Source organism: Rana temporaria, chromosome 11 (assembly GCF_905171775.1).
Source record: "Rana temporaria chromosome 11, aRanTem1.1, whole genome shotgun sequence".
Classification (NCBI taxonomy): domain Eukaryota; kingdom Metazoa; phylum Chordata; class Amphibia; order Anura; family Ranidae; genus Rana; species Rana temporaria.
In genome coordinates this window covers 152,871,069-152,892,485 of record NC_053499.1, presented here as the reverse complement: position 1 = coordinate 152,892,485, position 21,417 = coordinate 152,871,069, and positions in this window count along the sequence as shown.

The following is a 21,417-nucleotide window of genomic DNA, read 5'->3' as shown; positions in this document are numbered from 1 at the left end:
TTAATTTTCTGGTTCCCTCACCGAGGATGGCGGGGGCAGCCGAGAGACGATTGGCTTCGGCTGCCGACATCGCAGGCACCCTGGACAGGTAAGTGTCCATTTATAAAAAGTCAGCAGCTGCAGTGTTTGTAGCTGCTGGATTTTAATAATTTTTTTTTTTTGGCGCACCTCTGCTTTAAGGAGTCACCACGACGGTGCATCCACCCCCCAGGAGAGGAAATTGAATGCGCTTGCCATAAGGCAGCTTTAACCAAGCGTGTAGTAATGATGATCGGGATGGTAGTCGCAGGGATGATATCCAAGAGTAGACAGCAAGGTTCTCCACGCCAGCCGGGCCACTTGTCAAATTATAACTCCGACATCCATAAAAAAAAAAAAAAGAGCCCTCCACATAGTGTAAAACCGTTTTGGCCACGGATTTCATTAAAAGGTAGAAAACGTACATAGGTAACGGGATATTGGGCATCAATAAAAACATCTTGTAGCGATCACATAAGCTTTGAAAGAAGAGAGGGCGCGACGACAAGCGTTTCGTCTACAAAGACATCAACCCGGGGGGTGTGACTCCACCCTAGGTGAAGTCTTTGTGGACGAAACGTGTCGGCTCTGAGTACGCTCCATGTTATTGGACCCCTTTCTTCTTTCTAAGCTTATAGGATCACTACAAGGAGATGTTTTTATTGATTCCCAATATCTATGCAAGTTTTCTACCTTTTTATTAAAATCTGTGGGCAAATGGTTTTACGCTATGTGGAGGTCTTTTGTGTTTTATGGATGTCGGAGTTCATAATTTGACAAGTTGCCCGGCTGGCGTGGAGAACCTTGTGACCTACTCTAGGATATCATTCCTGTGACTATCTTCCTGACCATCATTACTACATGCTTGCTTAACCACTTAAGGACCGCCTCCTGCAGATATACGTCGGCAGAATGGCACGGCTGGGCACAAGCACATACCTGTACGTCCTCTTTAAGTGCCCAGCCGTGGGTCCTGGGAGTGCGCCCACGACCCGGTCCGAAGGTCCGTGACCGCAGGACTTGCGGAGCCGATCGCCGTTGGAGTCCCGCGATCGGTCCCCGGAGCTGAAGAACGGGGAGAGGTGAGACGGTGACACCCGGAACGGTTTGGAGCCGTTGAGAAATGCTCCGTGCACAAGTTTCCGAGATCAGGGCTGTCCCCGAGTATTGCCGTGTCTCTACAGCTCCCCCCATGGCCACATACGGTATTGCATGCCATAGAAGTCAATGCGGAACAAATTATCTTTCTTTCCATTGACTTCTATGGGGAAACTTGCTTTGATATGCAAGTGCTTTGGATTACAAGCATTCTCATGTAACGGATTATACTCATAATCCAAGGTTCCACTGTATTTTTTTAAAAACCATTTCATGTAAATGCCCTGCAGGCTATTGGTTTCCATTCCTCCCTTGATTTTTTTCGGGTTGATGGAGGTTGAGGGCTGCCCTGAAAACACCAGAAAGTACTGATATTCCAACTAAAGTAGCAGAATAATGGGCAGACCCCGCCCTTGCTCCTACCCCATAGGACTCCTTTACCATAAATTTTGAGGTTGATTCTCTCCATTTGTTCCATAACCAGCCTACCCAACACCTGGAATGCATCCTTTGCTGCCATGCAGGTAATCAGGACGGGAAAATGATGCTAAGTTTTTTGACACCAACAAATTTCCGTTATTCCGTCTCCGATACTTGGTGAGCCTTTGATCTAGGACAGTGTTTCTCAACTCCAGTCCTCAAGGCGCCCCAACAGGTCATGTTTTCAGGATTTTCCTCAGAGGAAGCGGCTGTGGGAATTTACTAAGGCAGTAAAACTGATCAAATCACCTGTGCAAAATAATAGAAAGCCTAAAAACAAGACTTGTTGGGGCGCCTTGAGGACTGGAGGCAGGGGAGGGCTGGCAGCCTTAGGCCTGGGGGGGCAAGTCAAGTGGCCCATTGTACCGCCGAATCAGCCCACCATCCATGGCCCATCTGGTTTTTCAATGCAGCCTCACCAGTGCCCATCAATGCAGCCTGATCACTGGGACAGGTTACATGGGGTGTATGGGGGGGCGGGGGGGTAGATTGGGGCCAGCTAGGGGTGTCAGGGTCTCTCACCTCAGTGATCTCAGCTCAGCAGTTCCTTGCATGCCACGGCTTCCTCGGGGGTAATGCTCCTGGGGTCAAGTTGCAGCCAGCGCCCAGTCCTGCAGCCCTGCATTGCTACTACCTGGCATGCCCTGCCTCTGTCTGCTTCCAGGAATCCAGTCCCAGGGTGTTGTAGTTTCCTCTGCGCTGCTCTGTTTTCCACCCACGGGGAGCTTGAGCGTGGACTACAACTCCTGGAATGCACCAGCTAGTGGTCAGCCCGACTTCAAAGACCAGAATAAAAAATAAAATGGTAGCAGGCATTTTGAACATAAGTTAGGGTGGCCTGGGAGGCAATCGCCACCCTGCCCCCTGGCCCAGCCCTCCCCTGAGTCTGGAGGTGAGAAACACTGATATAGGACAAGCACACAGATGGAAAAGTTTAGATTTGTTTAGCTCGGTGACTCCGCCGCGTTGAAGCCATTGACGGCGACGCAGCTTCCTTTCCTTAACAAGGTCGGCAATGGCGGCCTACGGAATTCTCAAAGAACGGGTTTGCGATGAGTTTGTTTTGCTGAATAAAAAAAAGTGCATTAACAAGGTCATTGTCAGTTTCCTATGAGAGGGAAGCTTTTACCGGTGCATTGGAAGTTTAGGTGATGCGCTGTTCATGCATTTTGCTTGCGTTACCATTGACAGCAATTGAATTAAAAACAGTTGCATAGAAACCAATCACCAGATAAAAGAAAAAAAAAAAGTGGCGCCGTACCTTGCTCCAACAAATGTCATTAATGTTATTCAGTTTGGCTGACCGTGTTCAGTTTAATTATCCACAGTGCAGTTGTTGGAATTAGATGCCGTGTTCTACAGTTGTTGATTCGTTGTCCTTCTTAGAGGGCAGGTGAAACGCGTACAATAGCTGTGTACTCTGCTGCAACAATTCTCTACACTGTCTGAACTGCCAAAGATCAAGAAGTGGGGGGGGGGGGGGGGGATGTGTGCCATTTACTAGAATCACAGATATAAAACTTCACAGTAGTGTTCTTGTATAGTATGTATGGGCTTAGATATTTGCCAAGTCAACATGTTGCTTGTAACTCCGGGGTCTGTGAGGATGTGGCCTATTGGTTTGCTTTGGGCTGCAATCTGATTGGAGCCCATTGTTTTGTCTAAGGCACTCTAAAAGCAGGGCTCGACAAAATCTGGGTGCCAGGTCGCAATTGCAACAAGAAATTGTGACCTGGCGCCCGCCCGGTAATTGAGGCTGTGGCTTTGCGGCCTCAATTACCAGCCGTCGCGGGCCTGGCAATCGCACGGCGGGGGAGGTGGGGGCGCACGGAGGCACAGTGTGCTCCCGGCGCGCGATCGCGGCGGGCCCGCGACGGCCAGTAATGGAGGCCGCGGCCTTGTGAAGTGCCAAGCTTCCTTCTGTGACCTGCGCCATCTGGTGGTGGCCGTTGGCATTACAAGTAAAACAGCATGTGTAATGTGTAATTTTTCACTGCCATCTCCTTCCCTCTAATTAGAACCCCCAAACATTATATATATTTTTTATTCTAACACCCTAGAGAATAAAATGGCGATCGTTGCAATACTTTCTTTCAGACCGTATTTGCGCAGCAGCCTTACAAGCGCACTTTTTTGGGGAAAAAATACACTTTTTTAATATTTTTTTTTTATATTGTGAAAGATAATGTTACTAATGTTAGCTGGGGCCCCCGGGCAGTGCCCAGGTGTGCCCTCTCATTAAACCAATCCTGAAAGAAGAGATCAGTGAATGAAAGGTAACCCTCTTATCGACTCTCCCTCCTTCCCCACCTCTCTAAGACCCGGCTAATAAGCTCTTGAATTCCATATTTCGCATGGAAAGCCATAACAATCAAAACTCTGAGAATTATCGAGCTGGCCTTAAAAAAAATACACATGTTCAGATGAAAAACACAAACCTTTGACAATCCTAATCCGACGTGACATTCTCTTCTATGGCGTCTCTGTGATTCATTGTTTTCCTGTCATCCGAAGACATAATTATTGATTATATTCTAGAAATAGCGTCTACCTGCAGATGAAGTAACTTGTTCTCCATCGGTTTGTCCGTACTTTTGACATAAAGCTTTAACTAGGTTTTTTATTTTCCTCTTCTTCTCGGCCTGTTACAAAGTGATTGGGCCTGTCTCCTTCAGTGAATGCAAATAACTCTCCAATGGTAGCTAAGTAAGGTCATATAATACGCGGCCCTGTTGGAAATCCCATTTAAAAAAAACTTTGAACATTAATTAAGTCTAATGAACATTGAAAAGCAAATGCTGGTGTCGGCCCCCTCTGGCATTAAGCCAGGCTAGTGCATCGGTGTGGCTCTTCCCCCTTTACCTGCCACAATGGATGGAGCCGGGATTTGAGGGATGGGGGGATGGATGGAGCCAGGATGGGATTGGGGAGGGGGTGGATGGAGCTGTGATGGGTTCGGAGGGGTGGATGGAGCCGGGATGGGATCGGAGGGGGTGGATGGAGCTGGTATGGGATCAGAGGGGGTGGATGGAGCTGGTATGGGATCAGAGGGGGTGGATGGAGCCGGGATGGGATCAGAGGGGGTGGATGGAGCTGGGATGGGATCAGAGGGGATTTATGGAGCCAGGATGGGATCGGAGGGGGTGGATGGAGCTGGTATGGGATCGGAGGGGGTGAATTGGGATGGAGCTGGGATGAGATCAGAGGGGGTGGATGGAGCCGGGATGGGATCAGAGAGGGTGAATGGAGCTGGGAAGGGATCAGAGGGGATTGATGGAGCCAGGATGGGATTGGAGGGGGTGAATTGGGATGGGATCAGAGGGGGTGGATGGAGCCGGGAAGGGATCAGAGGGGGTGGATGGAGCCGGGAAGGGATCAGAGGGGGTGGATGGAGCCGGGAAGGGATCAGAGGGGGTGGATGGAGCCGGGATGGGATCGGAGGGGGTGTATGGAGCTGGGAAGGGATCAGACGGGATTGATGGAGCCAGGATGGGATCGGAGGGGGTGGATGGAGCTGGTATGGGATAGGAGGGGGTGAATTGGGATGGAGCTGGAATGGGATCAGAGGGGGTGAATTGGGATGGGATCAGAGGGGGTGGATGGAGGGGGGAAGGGATCAGAGGGGATTGATGGAGCCAGGATGGGATCGAAGGGGATGGGTGGAGCCGGGGTGGGATCGGGGAGAATGGATGAAGCTGGGGTGGGATCTTTGATTGGGGGGGGGGGGGTAGAGGATATGTGCTAGAGTGCGCTTTGGGAAGGAAGAGGAATTGTGCTGGGGGGTCAGACTTCAAATCTGCCCCCTCCTTCTACTTCTAGCACTGGTTCTTACCCAAATCAAAGCCCCCCAGCACATATCCTCTACCCCCCCTCCCTAAAATCACTCCTAGCAGCATAGATGACCTGTCAATGCCCCCCCTCTAATCACCATTTTCCCATCCTCTGCAATGTACCTGCTGTTACTTACAGTACCTTAGCCCCAGGTAGATACTGTAGGGCGGTGTCTCTCCTCTTCCTCCTCTGCTCTTCCTCCCAGTCTGTGAACTTGTAAGGAAGAGGAGGTGGTTTTAGTCCGGTCTGTAGTGAGTGCAGCCAGTGGGGAGAGATCAGACTGTAGCGTGTGGGGACAGTCGGATCTCGGGCATTTGCTCCTCCCCCACTCTCCCTGCACATCGCGTGTAGCTGAAGCGATCGCAGAAGGGAAGGAGGGAGCCGCGGTACCGGTACTGGCTGGGAGCAGGTGTCGTCTCGGGCTGCTGCGGCTGACAGCCGGGAGATCATGCCGCACTCGCGGGTGTCTGTGACCCCGCCGTCAAATGCGGGAGACTCCCACGGGTTGCGGGAGACTCCCGCGGGTTGCGGGAGACTTGAGATGTCTGCACCTTGTTGAATCTATGCCATAAGGAATGAAGACAGTTCTGAAGGCAAAATGGGGTCCAACCCGGTACTAGCAAGGTGTACCTAATAAGTGGCCAGTGGGTGTATATACTTGCATTGGTCCAAGCAATGTAATCCATACTTGGAATAAGCTTTAACCACTTCCGTACCATAGGACGTCATAAGGGGGGATATCTGAATGATGGGTGCAGCTACAGGCATCATTCAGATATCCTTATCTTCAGGCGGCGATTCTGCGGACCATAAGAATGATCATAGCAGCGGTTCCACCGCTTGATCGTTCTTATAGGCGGCAGGAGGGGATGCCCCCCCCCCTACCGCCGCCATCCGGGCTCTCCCGTGCCATCGGTGGCCCGTAGAACGAATCGGCCGCCGCTGGATGATGACGATAGAGATTTCCGATGACCAGACGGTCACCGGTCATCTCTATGACTGTGGGAGGCCCGAGTGCAACGTTATGATGTCACGCCCGGGTACCCGGAAATAAACAAAGACGCAATCACAGCTGAAAGCATGGGATCGTGAATTTTTTTTCTGATCTCATGCTTTTCCTGGAGGAGAGATTGACCCCGCATCTCCCCATAAAGAGGACCTGTCACACACTATTCCAAGTACAAGGGATGTTTACATTCCTTGTAATAGGAATAAAAGTGATCAAAGAAATGTAAAAAAAAGTGTAAAATTAAAAAAAATTAAGCAAATAAAAATATATTTTTTTTTAAAACGCCCCTGTCCCCAGTAGCTTGCGCTCAGAAGCGAAAATGCACGTAAGTCCCTCCCATATATATATAAACGCTGTTCAAACTACACATGTCAGGTATCGCCGCGTACGCAATAGAGCGAGAGCAATAATTCTAGACCTTCTTTGTAACTCTAAACTGGTAATCTGTAAAAAACAATTAAATCGCCGCCTATGGACATTTTTTAAGTACCGAAGTTTGGCGCCATTCCATGAGTGTGCGCAATTTTAAAGCGTGACAAGTTAGGTATCTATTTACTCGGTGTAACATCACCTTTCAATCTATACAAAAATATTGGGCTAACTTTACTGTTTTGTTATTTTTTAATTCATGAAACCGTTAAAAAAAAAAAAACTGGCGTTTGAAAAATTATTGCGCAAATACCGTGCGAGATAAAAAATTGAAACGACCGCCACTTTATTCCCTAGGGTGTCTGCTAAAAAATATATATATATAATGTTTGGGGGATCTGAGTAATTTTTTAGCATATACGGTAAATTATGATTTATGATTTTTTACATGAAGGAGAGAAGTGCCAGAATAGGCGCGGTATGGAAGTGGTTAAGTAGCCAATCATCTCTTTGGACGTTGCCCCAGAATATTCCCCCCCAAAAAAATAAACTCATTGTAAGTATGTATCTTTTTTTTTTTGCCAGGAATTTTACTTTAAATCCAAGCCGTCCAAGTAACGGATATAGACTGTAATTCCTTCTGCGGGAAACAGAGAATGTAACTTAAAGGCATGGAAGTGGAAAAGTCCTTTGTATGTATATCATACCCAGAGTTCTAGCTTAATATTCCAGACTGGACAGGAATGGACCATTATTATGATTTACTGAAAGGTGAGCGGAAACAATTCTTCCAGAATGGGAGATTTTATTGAAAGGTGCTGCCCGCGGCTGTGCCCGGAATACACAATCAGGGTGAGAACAGCCGGCAGATCCTTATCACCGGGATTTCTTGCGGCACACATGTGGCAATCGTGGCCCCCTGACCTGGACGGTGTCTGGGGAGCAGGCAAGGCTGCAAGCTTATCATTGGCAGATCTTTAATTTATTAACCACTTAAGCCCCGGACCAATATGCTGCCTAAGGACCCAAGGGGTTTTTACAGTTCGGGACTGCGTCGCTTTAACAGACAATTGCGCGGTCGTGCGACGTGGCTCCCAAACAAAATTGGCGTCCTTTTTTGCCCACAAATAGAGCTTTCTTTTGGTGGTATTTGATCACCTCTGCGGTTTTTATTTTTTGCGCTATAAACAAAAATAGAGCGACAATTTTGAAAAAAATGCAATATTTTTTACTTTTTGCTATAATAAATATCCCCCAAAAACATATATAACAAATTGTTTCCCTCAGTTTAGGCCGATACGTATTCTTCTACCTATTTTTGGTAAAAAAAATCGCAATAATCGTTTATCGGTTGGTTTGCGCAAAATTTATAGCGTTTACAAAATAGGGGATAGTTTTATTGCATTTTTATTTTATTTTTTACTACTAATGGCAGCGATCAGCGATTTTTTTCGTGACTGCGACATTATGGCGGACACTTCGGACAATTTTGACACATGTTTGGGACCATTTTCACAGCAAAAAATGCATTTAAATTGCATTCTTTATTGTGAAAATGACAGTTGCAGTTTGGGAGTTAAACACAAGGGGGCGCTGTAACATTTAGTGTTCACTTAGTGTGTGTTTACTACTTTAAGGGGGTGTGGCTGTAGGACTGACATCATCGATCGAGTCTCCCTAATAAAAGGGATCACTCGATCGATGCTCCGCCATAGTGAAGCACGGGGAAGCCGTGTTTACACACGGCTCTCCCCGTTCTTCAGCTCTGGGGGGCGATCGCGACGGGGCGGCTAAACGAATAGCCGCGCCCTCGTCCCGGATCGCTCCCCGAGGCTTACCGACCGCCGCATGTAGCGGACCCCCCACCCACGTCAAGCAGAGGACGTACGGGTACGTACATGTGCCTGTACGTGCCATTCTGCTGGCGTATATCTACATGAGGAGGTCGGCAAGTGGTTAATGCTGATGACATTTTGTTATTTTTTGGTGGGAATGATGGGAGCAATCTGACAAGGATCACACACACACGCAGATACAGTCTTTGTAAAATTAGATTTATTTTTGCCTGAAAATAATTCATCCCAAATGGGTTCTATCACCTTTAGGTCAGGACTCTGGGCAGGCCAGTTAAGTTCTTCCACCCCAAACTCGCTCATTCATGTCTATATGGACCTTGTGTAATGAAACGTTCCACACACTGCTTGAGTGCTTTCGTCATATACTGCTTCCTCCCGGTCTGAATATAGATATCAGATATTGCAAACCGCTGACAACCAATAACAAGGCAGTACTCGTTTGGTTGCTCAATATGAACTGTTTATTGAAACACAGGTACACAGGTAACATTCCAGTTTGGTTGTACAGTGAGTCCTATTAGCAGGGCTTTTTTTCAGGGGGAACTTGGTGGAACTCAGTTCCACCACCTCTGACTTAGACCCTTGAGGGGGCTTATCATCACAATCACTTGTAAACACAGAAGTTGGGGTTCTGTGTTTACCAAGTGACAGCTCTGCACTCTGTGTGTAATGCAATCCTGGTATTTAATGCCCCTTTAAGACTCTCCTACTGTTCGTGAAATTTGACTGACCACACCCACTCTTCGATGTGATTTGGATGGTGTGTGTGTGGTGGAGGGGTTTGGGGGGTCGTGGTTGAGTTCCAGTACCTATTGTTTGAAAACAAAAGCCCTGCCTATTAGTACAGGTCAGACTGGGGTTCTTGGTCACCTTGTGCCCCTATGAGAGACACAGGGTGCCTTAGACATAGGAGGAGCATGGGGAGCTGAAACAAGTGTTTCCCAAACTCCCCAAGGGATTCTGGGTTCCACGGGCCCCCCACCCCACCCAAAGTGACTCCCGTCACACTAGACATGTGCAGACTGGAATATTTTGTTTCGTTTTTTCGTTTTCGTTTGGAAAATAAATTTATTTAGTTACTCCCGAAAATCGTTTTGATTTATTTCGTTTTTCGTTGGGGAATAGCTTTCGTCCGAAAATCCATTAATACTTGGTTTCTGTCGAATGGTCAAAAGAATTTTCGCCGGAAAGTCGAATCTTTGTTGTTTCTGTCTAATGGTCAAAAAAATATTCGACGGAACGTCGAATCTTTACTTTGAATCGTACATTTCCGTTCGAATATTCCGCCTACAAGAATTCGAATGTTGTATGACTAGTAATAATATCGAATCTATTCTCTATAATGTCGAATCTATTTTCTTATAAATCAAAATCTATTCTCTGTAATGCGAATCTATTATTTCTATAGTGTCGAATCTTTTCTCTATAATGTCGAATCTTTTCTCTATGATGTCGAATCTTTTGCCTATAATGTCGAATCTCTCTATATCGAATTTTTACCGCAACGAAAACGAAAATAAAGCATTTTTTATGTCGGATCTTTCGGTTTTCGTTTCTTGCACTTTCGTTATCGTTTGTTAAAACGATAACGAAAAAACACGATTTTCGGACAAAAATGCATTCTAACGAAAACGAATGCACATGTCTACGTCACACCTTTCTTTGTGCACTGCTGCGCAGTCATGTTGTAACAGGAAGGGGCCGTCTCCAAACTGTTCCCACAAAGTTTGGAGCATGCAATTGTGATAGATTATTCCAAAATTCCTATTTTTAAGTTAGACTAGTTCTTTTATTAGAACCACTAAAATGTTTTCTCTGCTTATATACTTTTGATTTGTTTTTATATTTCTTTTTATACGACGTGAACGCCACCCAGCGGCCGCCGGAAAATTGAATCTTAGATCCGACAGGCGTACTAAGGCGTACGCCTGTCGGATCTAACCCAGATGCCGTCGTATCTTGTTTTGAGGATTCAAACCAAAGATACGACGCGGGAATTTTTTAAATTACGCCGGCGTATCAGTAGATACGCCGGCATAATTTCTTTGTGGATCTGCCCCTCTGTGCTATGTATTGCCTATGTTGTGAAGCAGCCCTTAGGAATCGGGCAGAGGAAGTGACCTCCATTGCAGAGAATGATGAATTCAGAGGTCATCGTATCATTGTGATTGCGCTCTGCGGGAGAGCCCGGTATCACAGAAGGCTTGGGTCAGACATGACTATAAACGCGCTCGCCATACAACTTCTACACAGCCCTGCATGCCACCCAAACACAATGATGTCACTGTAATCCCAACACAAAGGGCCACCACTTCCCTCTGACCTCCACTCAGCTGGACAAGCAGCCTGGGAAGCTCACAAAGTCTCCTTCTTCCTTTATCGGGGAAGATGAGCTTTCTGTGAAGTCAGGCCAAGCCCCCCCCCTCCACTATTTTCTAGCCGAGATCGGTGGAGAAGGCGTTTGGAGCCTCAATAGAGCCTTTTATCTGGATGCTAAAACACACATCTTCTCTCCTGATCAAAGATCGGGTTGTTAAACCCAGAAAATACACGCATTTTTTTTCTTTTTTTTTACTTTGTAAATAAACTACGAGCGTTTTATAGCCTCTTAGCCAACAGCGAACAAAAATTGCCGGCATGACCTCCGAGCCAAACAAAAATAAACATTTTCACCCATCAAAAACAATTTTCATAAAACTGGAAAAAATGTAAATAAATATTTAACAATTGTGAATTTCAGTTCTGGTCTTTATACCCCCTGAGGAGGCATATTAGTGCCTCCTCATTAGTGCCACCTAATCAGTGTCCATCAGTGCAGCCTCATCAGCGCACATCAGTAAGGTCCCTTTCTCGCGTACGGACCGTGGGCCAGATTCAGATAGATCAGCGGATCTTTAGATCCGCGTAATCTATCTGATTTAAGATCCGCCGCCGCAAGTTTTAGAGGCAAGTGGGTAATTCACAAAACACTTACCTCCAAACTTGCGGCTGGCGGATCGTAAATCCCCCGGCGGAATTCAAATTCCGCGGCTAGGGGGAGTGTAGTATTTAAATCAGGCGCGTCCACGAATTTTCCCGGCGTGCATTGCTCCCAGTGACGTCGCTAGGACGTCATTGGTTTCGGCGTGAGCGTAACTTGCGTCGAGCGCTTTTGTGAATCGACTTACGCAAACGACGTCCATACTTAACATTGGCTGCGCCTCATAGAAGCAGGGGTAACTATGCGCCGGGAAAACCCTTACGTAAACGTCGTAAAGAGGCGCATTGCGCAACGTCTATAGAGGCGCATTGCGGGCGGTATTAACCCTTTATCGGCCACTAGCGGGGGTTAATACCGCACCGCTAACGGCCGATTCCCGCGGCAATCCCAGCGGTATACAGCTACCGCGGCTCCCGCCCCAGTCTGAAAGGGGCCTTAGAGGGGGTCTTGCACTAGAATTATTTCTCTCGCTCTAACGATCACAGAAATACATCACATGTGTGGTTTGAACACTGGCCCAGATTCTCGTAGAATCGCGCAAAACTGCGGCGGCGTAACGTAAGTCATTTACGTTACACCGCCGCAAGATTTACAGGCAAGTGCTTTATTCACAAAGAACTTGCCTGTAAAGTTGCGGCGGCGTAGCGTAAATCCTTTGGCGCAAGCCCGCCTAATTCAAATGAGCCGGGTAGGGGGCGTGGATCATTTAAATTAGGCGCGTTCCCACGCCGAACGTACTGCGCATGCGCCGTCCCTAAAATATTTCCCCGACGTGCATTGCGCTAAATGACGTCGCAAGGACGTCATTGGTTTCGATGTGAACGTAAATGGCGTCCAGCCCCATTCACGGACGACTTACGCAAACGACGTAAATTTAAAAATGTCGACACGGGAACGACGGCCATACTTAACATTGGTTGCCCCTCATATAGCAGGGGCAACTTTACGCGTCGCAAATCTAACGTAAACGTCGTAACTTCACTGCGTCGACCGCGCGTACGTTCGGAGAATTCGCGTATTTTGCTAATTTGCATACTCAACGGGGGAAAAGACGGAGGCGACACCTAGCGGCGAAAAAAAAAAGTTGCATTTAAGATCCGACAGCGTAAGAGCCTTACGCCTGTCGGATCTAATGGTTATCTATGCGTAACTGATTCTAAGAATCAGTCGCATAGATACGACGACCCAGATTAGGACTTACGACGGCGCACATTGCGTTGCGCCGTCGTAAGCCCTTTGAGAATCTGGGCCACTGTTTACATATGTGGGCATGACTTGCGTATGTGTTCACTTTTGCACGCGAGATGGGGCGCTTTAAAAAAAAAAACTTATTTATTTGATTTTTTATTTTTTTATGCTGCCCCTTTGATTCTTTTTACATCACTTTTATTCCTATTACAAGGAACATAAACATTGTTGAGAGACCTGGGGTGAAAAAAAACCTCAGATCTCTCTAGTGGCCTTTTTTTTTTTTTTTTCGGTTGACCAATCACTCTCATTTTTACAGCTGTCACAGCACGGTGCAGCCACTAATTCAGTTGTGCGATTTTAATGCATTTCCAGGAAATCTTATTTCAATATATTTAGAGGCACTAATTTTGTCCTTAGACAGTCGCCGAGTAAGATATGCAAACAGCGGACCATGATAAAGCAGTCATTCAACAGTATCTGAAATGTCATTTGTTTTACTGAGCTTTGCATATTTAATTGCCTCAGTAAATGACTTATCGCAAAGCAAATAGTAAATCATCCTTAGAACTTCATTACATCAGTGCGTGCGAATCCACGCCAAACCTCACATTGTTTTCCCATTGTAATGGCTTCTGTGTCAGTGGTTGCGGTAATGTACGGAGCACATCTCTTCCCGGAGAGAGGGATCAGACTGGCCTACAAGCTCAGATGGAGCGGATATACTGTGTGACCCATTGTATGAGGAACCCCCCTTCAAATGATTGAGTTCGGGGGCATGGGCGTGCTTTGGCAGCGGCGATACACAGTCGCATTTTACCCTTTCTTCGACCGCTAGCAGGGGTTAAAAGTGCCCCCCCCCACGTTAAAATTTAAAAACACCCCACTGTGCCCCCTGCATCTTTCATATCTCTTTGTCACTACTGTGTACCCCCTCTCCACAACTGCATCTCTGGACCCCTTTACATTACACAGCACCCTGCACCTCTGGACCCCTTTACATTACACAGCACCCTGCATCACTGGACCCCTTTACATTACACAGCACCCTGCACCTCTGGACCCCTTTACATTACACAGCACCCTGCACCTCTGGACCCCTTTACATTACACAGCACCCTGCACCTCTGGACCCCTTTACATTACACAGCACCCTGCACCTCTGGACCCCTTTACATTACACAGCACCCTGCACCTCTGGACCCCTTTACATTACACAACACCCTGCACCTCTGGACCCCTTTACATTACACAGCACCCTGCACCTCTGGACCCCTTTACATTACACAGCACCCTGCACCTCTGGACCCCTTTACATTACACAACACCCCTTTCCCTTGACTGAAACACTACACTATATTGACAGTATATTTATTTCAGGTCTAAAAGAGGAACCTTTTGGAATGAGGGACAAATGGATTTGATTCCAGAAGAGGGACAGGCACTCTAAATAAGGGACAACTAGAAACGATGCCGTAGGCTACAACTCTGTGTTGTGTTTGCTCTGCGTTTCCAGACTTGCTAAAAACACATCAGAAAATAGTCTAGTGTTACCTGTGGCAACAGATGTTGGAACAAACAAAGCACAGGCCTGGTAAACAATATAAAATGGCGCTCCTCTCCCTCTGTCCTCTGGCGCTCGTATTGTATGTCACGGAGCTGGGTCTGTGTGTAAGGTCCCACCCCCCTAGTTCGGCTCGTGTGATAGGCGGAACACTAGAAGACTATCAGTTGAGCCGAACTAGGGGGGCGGGACCTTACACACAGACCCAGCTCCATGACATACGATACGAGCGCCGGAGGACAAAAGGAGGGGAGCGCTGCAGTCGCCGCTTAAAGCAGCCCCAGGGCCAGTTCGGCCCTGCTCCTGGCTCTCACTGGCGATTCCAGGAGGGGAAAATTACCCCCCTTGCCCTATGCAGTGGGCACCCATGTTCGGGGGTCTCCAGTGAAGGCTTCTGTTGAGGTTACAGCTGCAGCACTCACCGACGCTAAGGGACCGCGGGCAACAGACAGGTTCTCCTAAAAAAAAAAATGTGTTGCACTATCTAATAAAGTGCATAAAAATTCATACCATAATTTATGTGTCAATAAATTAATATTAAATATATAAAATGTCCAAAAGAAAATGGTGGACTAGAGTTAGAGAATACCGTATATACTCGAGTATAATCCGAGCTATCTTAATAAATTACTTTAGAAACCTGTGTACTGCGTTTGATTTTGGACACTTTTCATTAGGTGAATGGGTAGGGGTACAATGTACCCCATACTCATTCACATAGGGTGGGGGGCCGGGATCTGGGAGCCCCCTTGTTAAAGATGGCTTCCAGATTCTGATAAGCCCCCTGCCGCAGACCTAAACAACCAACAGCCAGGGTTGTTAAGAAGAGGCCCTTGTCCTCATCAACATGGGGACAAGGTGCTTTGGGGTAAGTCAATGAAAAACCTTCCAACACCACAGGAAACAGCCTAAAACCATACACATAAAATGCATGTGCAAGCACTTTCACTGGGGTTAATGACCATGCAAATCATTTATAAATAAACCCCATAGAGTTGCATTGTGAGAAGGAGCAGTAAAGCACAACAACCATGTAACATAGTCTGGGTATGTATTGAGCAAATATGTCTGCCTCCATGTACAAATGTAATAGTAAACTATAGCTAGAAACAAGTTTTTAAAATGTGAACACACATTAATATAAAAATTCACATCCGGCCGATGTTCCCTTTTACCTTAATACCACAGAAAAGTCCTTACATCCTCTTTAAAGATCAAGATTCGAGATTCTGGGTCTCATCTACATTGCAGGAACTTTTAGCTAAAAGGGATTTATTGTTCTTCGCTCATAATTACACCCGGCGTTAGGCAGAAATTACACATACAAGCTCTTTAGTATGCAGCAAGCTGTTCTGGAATTACAGCTTCTTTATGAGGAAAATTATGAGTTGCTAAATTATCTCTCTCAAAGACACCTACAGTATTGTCCAGTCATCAAAAACGGCAAATGAAGCAAACTAACTGCTCAATATACATGCAAGTTTTATTGCCTCTTACGATGTTCAGCAATTTGTTAGCCACTAATGCTCACAAAAGGTTGGTAGTCAAATCTTTCTGTTTCCTTTGAATGCATTGGGGGGACCAACATTGCTGTCAACATTTCCACAAACACTGGGAGGACCCTTATCTGTGATGGCAAAAATGTGTTCATTTTCCATGGGATATTTTTTATTCTTTTTTTTTTATGTAATTTATATAAATCAGCCAAATATTGTCACTATACCTCATTCTTACTCAATGACTCTCTGTCTCTCTCTCTGTTTCCCCTTCTCTCTGTTTCTTTTTCCTTTCCTCTTCCCTCTGTTCCTCTTTCCTTTCCTCTTACCTTTCCCTTCCTTGTATTTCCTTTACTTTCATTTATTTTTTCCCTTCCTCTCCTTTCCTCTTCCCTTTCCGCTTTTCTTTCCTTTCTTTTCCTTTTCCCCTCCTTTCCTCTTTTCCTTTGCTTTCCTTTATTTCCCTTCCCTTTCTTTTTGCCTTTCCTCTTTCCTTCCCTTTCCCTTCCTCTCCTTTCCTCTTTTATTTCTGTTCTTTTCCCCTCCTTTCCTCTTTCTTTTTCTTTCCTTTCCTCTTCCATTTCCCTTTCTTTTATTTCCTTTCTTTTTTACTTCCTCTCCTTTGCTCTTTCCTTTAATTTTTCCTTTCCCTTCCTCTCTTTTCCTCTTTCCCTTTCTGTTCTTTTCCTTTACCCTCCTTTGCTCTTTCTTTTTCTTTTCCCTTTTCCTTTCCTCTTCCCTTTCCCTTCCTTTTATTTCCTTTCCTTTCTTTTTTACTTCCTCTCCTTTGCTCTTTCCTTTCATGTTCCCTTTCCTTTGCTCTTTCCTTTAATCTTTCCATTCTCTTCCTCTCCTTTCCTCTTTCCCTTTCCGTTCTTTTCCTTTACCCTCCTTTGCTCTTTGTTTTTCTTTTCCCTTTTCATTTCCTCTCCCTTCCTTTCATTTCCTTTCTTTTCCCCTTCCTCTCTTTTCCTCTTTCCTTTCCTCTTCCCTTTCCTTTTCTTTTCCTTTTTCTTTGGGTTTAAACATAGACAGACAGGTCAGACGTGCTTTACTAAGCCAGAATATGAGCCTTAAAGGGTTTGTAAACCCTTGTTTTAAAAAAATAACAAACATGTTATACAATACCTCCACTGTGCAATTAGTTTTGCACAGGGTGGCCCCCGATTATCGTCTTCTGGTGTCCCTATCGGCGCTCGCAGCTCCTCCCCGCATTAATAAACCTCCTAGGAAACGTGCTCTCCTGGGGGGTTACCTTGCTGGCGCGCTCCAGAGTACAGCATTTGCATTCATAGACACAGAATTCTGGACTCGGCCCCGCCCCCCGGCGTCTGTGTCATGGGATTTGATTGACAAGCAGCGGGAGCCAATGGCTGCGCTGCTATCAATCTATCGAATCAAGAGACAAGAATCCCAGAGAGCAGAGAGCTAGAGTGCGTCTCTGCCGATGGAACGAACGGGCTCAGGTGAGTAAAATGGGGTGGGGGGTAAAATGGGGGGGGGCGGTCACTGTCAGAAGTTTTTTCACCTTAATGCATAGGCTTCATTACAACCCCTTTAATAGATTCCAAGTCATTGTAAACTCTGTACCTGTTCCATGTTTACATCGGGCCACCGGCGAAAATCGAGTTCACGGCACCCGCAGGCACGCGCGCGCCTGTCAGGCGGAAATTTCAAAGCGAGGTGTAGCTGTTTTTTGTTTTTTTTGTTGTATATATCTGTGTTCTTATATTGAAGTACACTACATTACCAAAAGTATTGGGACTGCCTTTACACATGAACTTTAATGGCATCCCAGTCTTAGTCCGTAGGGTTCAATATTGAGTTGGACCCGCCCTTTGCAGATATAACAACTTCAACTCTTCTGGGAAGGCCGTCCACAAGGTTTAGGAGTGTGTCTATGGGAATGTTTGACCATTCTTCCAGAAGAGCATTTGTGAGGTCAGGCACTGATGTTGGAAGAACAGGCCTGGCTCGCAGTCACTGCTTTAATTCATCCCTAAGGTGTTCTATCTGGTTGAGGTCAGGACTCTGTGCAGGCCAGTCAAGTTCCTCCACCCCAAACTCGCTCACTCATGTCTTTATGGACCTGGCTCTATCGCCCACACACATGCCCAGAGCCTCAGTCCTGTAGCTGCATCCTAGATGATAAATCCAACACAGATTCACATTGAAGTCCTGTAATTCATACAATTTCAACAGCATAAAGCAAACAAAAAAAAACCCACAGAACTTTCTGTTATCTCTTGCTGATAGATTAACATTCCTTGTAAAGCTAATGAGCTATGGAAGACGATTTAGTCCAGAAAACAGGGAAGATCAGTTTTTTTGATCCTTGATAGCTTAGAGCGCCGCCGAGACGTAACGCGCTGTGAGCGATGGGAAGAAGATGTATGAGGATCCTTCTCTATCATGGATTCAGAAAAATGCATCCAACCTTCTTCCTATAGTATAGTGCAGTGGTTATCACCCCTGTCCTCAAGTACCCCCAACAGGCCGTGTTTTGGGAGTTTCTCTTAGATAAAATAGCTTTCCAAATAGCCATGGACTCTGATTTAAAGCTCCTGTGCAAGATAAAGAAAAACCTGCAAACATGGCCTGTTGGGGGTACTTGAGGACAGGGTTGAGAACCACTGGTATGGTGGGTGACCACGTGTCCCGGATTGCCCGGGACAGTCCCGCATTCTACAGGTCTGTCCCGGGCACCTTCACTCTGGGACAATACAGTGTCCCAGAATGAAACTGACACAGGTCCCAGCATGAACCCCTCAGAGCTTAAGATGTGACACCACCCCCCCCCCCCCAAATAGTAAAGAACTACAGGTCCCAGCATAGATCTGTGAAATCTATGGGGTCACACCCTTAGATCTCAAGGGGTAATGCTGGGAGTTTCAAATTTGGGGGGTGGGGGGGGGTCACATCTTTAGATATCAGGGGTTCATGCTGGGACTGGTAGTCCTTTACTTTGTGGGGGTGTGACCTCCCCAAAGTTAAGGACTACAGGTCCCAGCATGACCCCCCCCCCCCCCCAAATAGTGAAGAACTACAGGTCCCAGCATGAACCTGTGAAATCTATGGGATCACACCCTTAGATCTTAGGGGGTTCATGCTGGGTATTGTAGTTCTTCAATTTTTTTTGGGGGGGGGCACATCTTTAGATATTAGGAGTTGGGAATGTGACCCCAAAAGTGAAGGACTACAGGTCCCACCATGAACCCCTCAGAGCTGAAGCTGTGACCCCCCCCCCCCCAACCAGTGAAGAACTACAGGTCCCAGGATGAACCAATAAAGTCTATGGGGGTCACAAAAAAACGTATACAACATTATCTTTTTTTAGGAATGGCAGTTTGGAAATGTGGTCACCCTAGTATGGTGTACACTAAACTTTTGATATTTAAAGGGACGCAGTCCCCCCGGCCATACAGGGCAATGTGACAGTGCCTGCTGATAGCTCACATAGCTCCCAACTGTCCCTGATTTCGGGGGTCTGTCCCTGATTTGGAACAATGTCCCTCTTTACCCCTCATTCCTCCTCATCTGTCTCTCATTTTGGTCTGATCTATAGAGTTGTATATAAAATGCACTTTTTATCTTTCAAAAAGTATTTCCCCAGAGCTAAACCTTTCATCCAAATTCTAAATTGCTGCATTTGTAAATTTTAAAAGCCATTATAAAGGAATAGTAGTGGTAGTAGTTAATTCTACTTTGGGGGTGTGGCATTGGGCGTTTCCTATGCCTACATACGTTTGCTAGTATGTGTCCCTCATTCCCATCTCAAAATGTTGGGAGATATGAACTCATCTACCCCCACCTTCCCCCATATTTAGATTGTAAGCTCTAAGGAGCAGGGCCCTCTGATTCCTCCTGTATTAACCACTTAAGGACCGCCTCCTTCAGATATACGTCGGCAGAATGGCACGGCTGGGCACAAGCACGTACCTGTATGTCCTCTTTAATTGCCCAGCTGTGGGTCGCGGGGGCGCGCCCGCGACCCGGTCCGAAGCTCCGTGACCGCGCCCGCGGACCCGATCGCCGCTGGAGTCCCGCGATCGGTCCCAGGAGCTGAAGAACGGGGAGAGCTGTCCCGGCCGACGCAGTACAGATACGCCGTTTACGTTAGGCTTTTCCCGGCGTAAAGTTACCCCTGCTATATGGTGGCGTACATGCGGCGTACCAATGTTAAGTATGGACGTTGTTCCCGCGTCGAATTTTGAATATTTTACGTTGTTTGCGTAAGTCGTGAATGGAGCTGGACGTCATTTACGTTCACATCAAAACCAATACGTCCTTGCGGCATACTTTAGAGCAATACACACTGGGACATTCCACGGACGGCGCAATCACGTCGGGTCACAAGTTATTTACATAAAACACGCCCCCCTGTTCCAAATTTGAATTAGGCGGGCTTACGCCGGCCTATTTACGCTACGCCGCCGCAACTTACGGAGCAAGTGCTTTGAGAATACAGCACTTGCCCGTCTAAGTTGCGGAGGCGTAACGTAAATCGGATACGTTACGCCCGCGCAAAGATACGCCGATCTACGAGAATCTGGCACTTTATTCCTACATTCAATATGAAAAAAAAAACATATATTAATAAATAAATTAAAATATATAAAAAAAAAGAAAAAAAAACCCTTTGAGCAAACTCTTTTCAACCCTGTAGTAGAGGCAAATATCAGCAGGGTCCTGCCAAAATTCTACAGTCCCAAACTGCAGTGTAAAGCATTCATTGCCTGAGTAGTAAGCATTTATAGAAAAGAGTCGACCAGAAAAATTGGACTTGTAAAAAAAAAAATCCTGCTGCTCCTTTCAGCTCAAAATTGTAGATGACAAGCAAATAACCATTTTTTTTTTTCTTTAAAATGTGACCAAAGCTAAAATGTTTTTTTTTTTTTTTGCATAGAATGTTAAGAGGATTGAACTCATTTAACTTTTTCTTTGCAAAATGTGTTAAGAGGCTGGAAGTTATCCTATTCATTGCCAGCCTGTGCTCAAAATTTTTGGAGGGGCTTAACCACTTGCTTACTGGGCACATATACCCCCTTCCTGCCCAGGCGAAATTTTAGCTTACGGCACTGCGTCGCTTTAACTGACAATTGCGCGGTCGTGCGACTTGGCTCTCAAACTAAATTGACGTCCTTTTTCCCCCACAAATAGAGCTTTCTTTTGGTGGTATTTGATCACCTCTGCGGTTTTTATTTGTAAATCAACGGAAGCGCCCCTTGCGGCCAGCGTAAATATGCGCCCAAGATACGACGGCGTAGGAGACTTACGTCGGTTGTATCTTGCCACAATTCAGGCGTATCTGATTTAGAGAATCAGCGCATAGATACGACGGCGCACATTTGAACTTACAACGGCGTATCAACAGATATGTTGGCGTAAGTCTCTGTGAATCTGGCCCAATATTTTTTACTTTTTGCTATATATTTTTTTTTCCTCAGTTTAGGCCAATACGTATTCTTCTACATATTTTTGGTGAAAAAATAAATAAAAAAATCGCAATAAGCGTATAGTGACTGGTT